Genomic DNA, 5191 nt, shown 5'->3' on the forward strand with positions numbered 1-5191 from the left:
AAAAGCCTAGCAAAGTGCTCCCTTTTTTTTTAATCCGGAATGATTGTATAAAGATGTACAGGTAATCCCACAGCTCCTGCACAAAAAAAGGTTTGATATATCACTGTATTTTCTGGCTGTCTGCCACTACCCAGCAAAGGACCTGTACTCTCATGTCTTTGTGCATTTAATACATCGTGCATCTAACACCAACATTTTGGCTGGTTTACTTTGCACTGCACTACAAGCTCATCAATGGAGTAACAAGATCTACTTCTTTTGTAAGTATCGATAAAGAAAACTGAAAAAAATAGTCATTGCATTATTATCCCCTTCTTCGTCTCTGCTCCTTCTCCTGTGCTCCAAGGATGCAGACATCCAACAGAGGAGGTGTTTGAGACAGAGACAGTTTACCTTCAGCACATTGCCGTGACCAGGGCTGCGAGGCCCTTGCCTCTCAGACCAGTGCTGAGACCACAAGAGGGATAAGTTTCAATAGCAGAAGCATCATCACGTCAGACCACGGATCAGATTTAACCTGCTTTATCTGTATATTCACAGCCATGCCACAGGGAGCATGCTACCAACCTCACAGACCCACCAAGAATCATCCCAGGGCGAAGCTGTTCTGTCCACATTAGAAGACGACATTTCACATGCATTTCCGCTCCTTCTGCATGTTGTCACGTGCAATCTGGCAGGAGCCCATAGGGCCTAAATAGTTGGAGCAAAGCAAGCAAGGTTGTCTCTCCTTCCTCTACAGAGAAAAGGCAACCACCCAACTCACTCCATCCCAGCCCATCCCATGGTGAGGATGCCCAAGGCAGTTTCTATCTCCATGCCTTTGACGGTATCAGCTGATCTATACAGTTCGATGCTGACAGCTTGCACTCCAGTCGGGGGCCGCAGAAGCAACCCAGCAGCAAGCCTGGATTTTAGATAAATAATTTCCCAGTGTGCCTCTAATTCCAGCCCTTGCCCCACTTAAAGCTGAGTGAGGGGTGACACTTTGAAGTCACAGACTGGAGAGCAGTGCTTCCAGAAGCAACACCGCCTGCAATCGCAGCACAGCTGTAATTGATTTTTTTAGGGGTCTTCCATGCTGCTAGTCTGGTCCTATAATTACATTTCAAAACAAAGTTGCCTGTCAAGATGAAGTCTACTTTCCTGATGATGCTGATTTTCTCTTCCTTTCATATTGCAAAATAATACAAATAGGATAAAAGCACCTTTTTTTTTTCCCAGATCTTTTTTTTTTCATCTAGGCTGCATAATATTAACCTCCAAACTAGGTCAGCTCGGAGAGGGAGCATTTCATTTAATCTGTTACAGTGATTAACAAAGCTGTTATATTGTTAAAGATTAAATGTGAAGGGTTCACCAAAATATCAACCACGTAGTGTAAATGGCTCCTAGATGGTGCTAAGAAAAAGCAGGCAGGACGCAGAGGAAGACTAAAGAAAAGAGCCTGGCAGAAGCCCATCAGTCTGAAGCTCTGACGTTTTGAGCATCTTATCATTCCCTGGGATTTGAAATGATGTTATCCCATCCATTAAGAAATCCAACACATTCCACAGCACACATAGTCCTAACGCACAACATCGGTGATGGGTCAAGGGTGAGGAAAGCCCTGTACACTCCAAGACACAGCGGGTCTCATATCTTCTGTTGTTAACTTACACCTTTTTAAAATTAATCAGGAAATGTAGCATCCAGCCCTTTAACAGAAATAAAGTTGGAAACAAACCCCTCTTCTCCCTCCCTCTCTTCCTGGCATTTGTGCTAGCTGAAGATACAACCCTCAGGGTGAGCGGTTTTGGGGGTGCTCGTGAACAAGTCCTGGCATCTTTATTTTGGCTATAGAGCAATAAGCCTCAAGCATAAGACCACTGGCTGGAGACATTTAAGCAGGCTTGGGGTCCTGGCCAGGGCAGAAGGCTGCCCATCAGAGGAGCCCTGCCCACCACTGTAATTTTGCTTTGGCATTGCTTCACTTTGGTTTGGCAGTCCTTGCTCTGTGGGCTTTTGTACTTTTTTTTCTTACTTAAAAAGAAACATTCCCTGTCTCATCTGCAGTCCTGAAGGGTCAGGTACAGTCACAGATGGACGGTGCCTCTGCCTGCAGCCCTGCTCCCCACCGGGACCCCGTGGCCCCGGGGAGCCTGCCCGTAAGGGACCGCTGCCTGGACCAGAGCACACACCCGGTATCTGCATCCTTGATTGAGTTGTGGTAATGGAGAAGCATTTTATTACCCTTTTATTATCTTTGTTAAGAGTCTTAGCAAGGGAAATAAGCGTTCCTATGAAAAGCTTCACTATTGTGCCCAGATCAGGAAAACACTCATTGCAGCAGGCTCCAGTAGGTGTCTGTCCATGCTGCAGCCTCCAGTCAGGTGCAGTATTTGCTGCCTTGTCTCACTTGCTCTTCTGGCTCTCCTCATTGCCTCAGCGTGTCTGAAATGTTGGAACAAGTGTGCTGAGAAAAGCCTGGAGCTCAGTCTAGCTTCTTGCAAAACACACATCTCCATTGACTTCAACAGGAAAAGGAGCTGACCTTTAAATCTCTTGTTGCATTAGGCTTGGAATAACTCAGAGCTCTTTCTGTACGATGATTTTCAAGTATATTAATCATATACAAAAATTCATGGAGGTTTTGTGTTAGTTCACTACCTTCTTATTTCCCCAAACCCCTGGCAAATAATCTCCTCCACATCTGATGGTGTCTGGAGTATGGATGCTCTTCAGGTGCCGTCCTCATTTCTTGCCAGGGAGTGGGGGATGTTTTACACCTTGCAGTCAGGGATTTTGCTACCTTTGTAGATATGTTCTGCAAAATCCTCAGCTCCTTTTAGGACTAAAATTAAGCCTCCTTCATTGTGTGTTTAATTAACTTTTATTTGCTTGACATTTCATTTTTATTATTTTTAAGCAGTCTGAGGTTCTTGGCATTAAAAGCACATGTAAACTAATCCAACTGATAGACTATCTTCACAAAGGACTTTTTTCTATCATGCCACTAGGAATATTTTCCTGGGGAAAGAAAGCGGCTGCAAAAATTCACCTTGATTACTTCGGTACAACTGACACCATGCAAGGCAATAATAGGAGGGGAGAAAGTACCTGCTAAGAACATGTGGACACTAAATCAGACACATTATGCTTCTGGTTGAGCTACTCCAGGTACCATTAAGGGAGTGGTGTGATTGCAGAATATTTATTTTATTGGAAAGAAAGCATTTATTTCCTGAGTGTTTTAAAACCTGATTTTAACCTGGTTCCCTAAGGGATCAAAGAAGAAAAAAATCTCTGAACTCCTCCGCCTGGTTACTTCCATGCTCCTCCTCCCGCCCTTCCCATTTTGGGCACATTTGGGAAAGGACCCGGTGTCTCCGAGATGTGAAGCCTCTTCTGCCTGGGTGGACAACAGTGGCAGGACGCAGGAACAGGAGCCTGTCCTCACTGTGCGCACTGCACAAAGGGAGCCGGGAGCCGCCGGGCTCCGCCAGTATTCACCCGTCACACCCAGGGCTCACTCGGGAGGAAACCTTTCACTGCAACAACATCCTCTCCAGTGGTCCCATCAGCTTCTAGCCTGAGCACAAATGACCCAGATAAAACAAACAAACAAACAAAATTCATCAAAATGAAGAGTAAGCCTGAGGGGAGCACAAAATCCACTGTTTTTGATAATAATTTTATACATATATATATAATCATACACACACACACATATCTGAGAAATAGAGGAAGAGTTTAGGAGAAATGTTCCATATCATAAAAAAATTGAATCAATTAATATACTAGGCATTATCAAGACACCAGCTTCCTGAAGGGCCCTCAAGAAAAAAAAACTACTTTTGCATTTACAGATCATCTCAACCCACAAGGTTCCCCCTATCCATTTCAAAGAACTCATAATCCAGCAAAGAGAGGAAACCTGGCACTTACTGCATATGAAATATTTTTGCAATGGCACAGTTGGTATATTGATTACATTACTTCTTTTTAAATATTTTAACACAGTCTTTGGCTAATGGAGTATTTAATTAAAGAGAAATAAACATTAGTTTTCAGTTTATGGGTAAAGAATGCCCGTACCAGCATGGGCTGCAGGATATGATCCTCACTGTCTTTGCAGATTTATCACTTGTACCAGACACAGAGGATATAAATAACATCAGCCTTAGACTGGTGGCACCCACTCAGTCTTCAACACTTCATAATATTCTGCTGAAAAATCAGTGTTCTCTGAAATCCTAGTCCTGAATAGCAGGCAACTTCTTCTCAACAGCAATTAAAAATAGTTGGGAGATGAGCAGTGGGGGTACAGTTGTCATTATTTAACCGTATAGACAACATAGTTTATTTGGATGATAATAAAGCCAATATGCTGTTTCCTGAGAATAGAAAATAATGTTTAATAAGCATGAGGTTTACAAACACCCATTTTATTCCTGTTTTTTTAATTAATTTTTGCTTCCATTTCCTATAATCTGATGGATCCAAAGTGAAAAATTGAATTTGCAAATTCCACCCCCTTACTGAAAAATGTTATTCCAATCTGCATGGATGTGGAAAAGAAATATTCAAATGTGTCGCTGCAGACAAATGGGCCTTTTGGAGCCTTTGTTGCCAACATCTCCACTGAAATCAAACTAATAGGGGCCAACCAAACTTTTCTGCAGCCTGACAATAACTTCAGACCTCACCAAACCCAAAGGAGAGACCTCAGAGATCAGGGATGCCTCCTCCCCAGCACAACACTTAGGGTGGAAGATAGAGCTGAGGTCTTAAGAGAAGAAAAGAGAGACTTCAAAAAGCAACTTTGGGCAAGAGAGAAAACTGAGGATGATCAGCCACAAAGGGATTATCTTGGCCACTAATGGTATTTGAATGCAAACACATACTTGCATGTGGTTTTCACAACGTGACCAGGCTGACACAGGGAAGGGACATCCATGGTCTTGAGGTGGCTCAGATATCCCCACGTGGACCATAGGATGGAGTCTGAGCCCTTCGGAGCTTCAGTCCTTCTCTGGTGGCTCAGATCCAGGCACCTGCAGCTCCCTGCTCCTCGCCATCAAGCTGAATCCACAAGCCAGTGTCCCTGCACCAGTGCTGAGGTGATCAGGCTGGGAAAGCTCAGAGCTGGAGAAAACTGGGGAAAGTGAAGAGTTAGAATCATAGAATAGAATCATAGAATAGAATCATA

Source organism: Pygoscelis adeliae, unplaced genomic scaffold (genome assembly GCF_000699105.1).
Source record: "Pygoscelis adeliae isolate BGI_AS28 unplaced genomic scaffold, ASM69910v1 Scaffold79, whole genome shotgun sequence".
Classification (NCBI taxonomy): Eukaryota; Metazoa; Chordata; class Aves; order Sphenisciformes; family Spheniscidae; genus Pygoscelis; species Pygoscelis adeliae.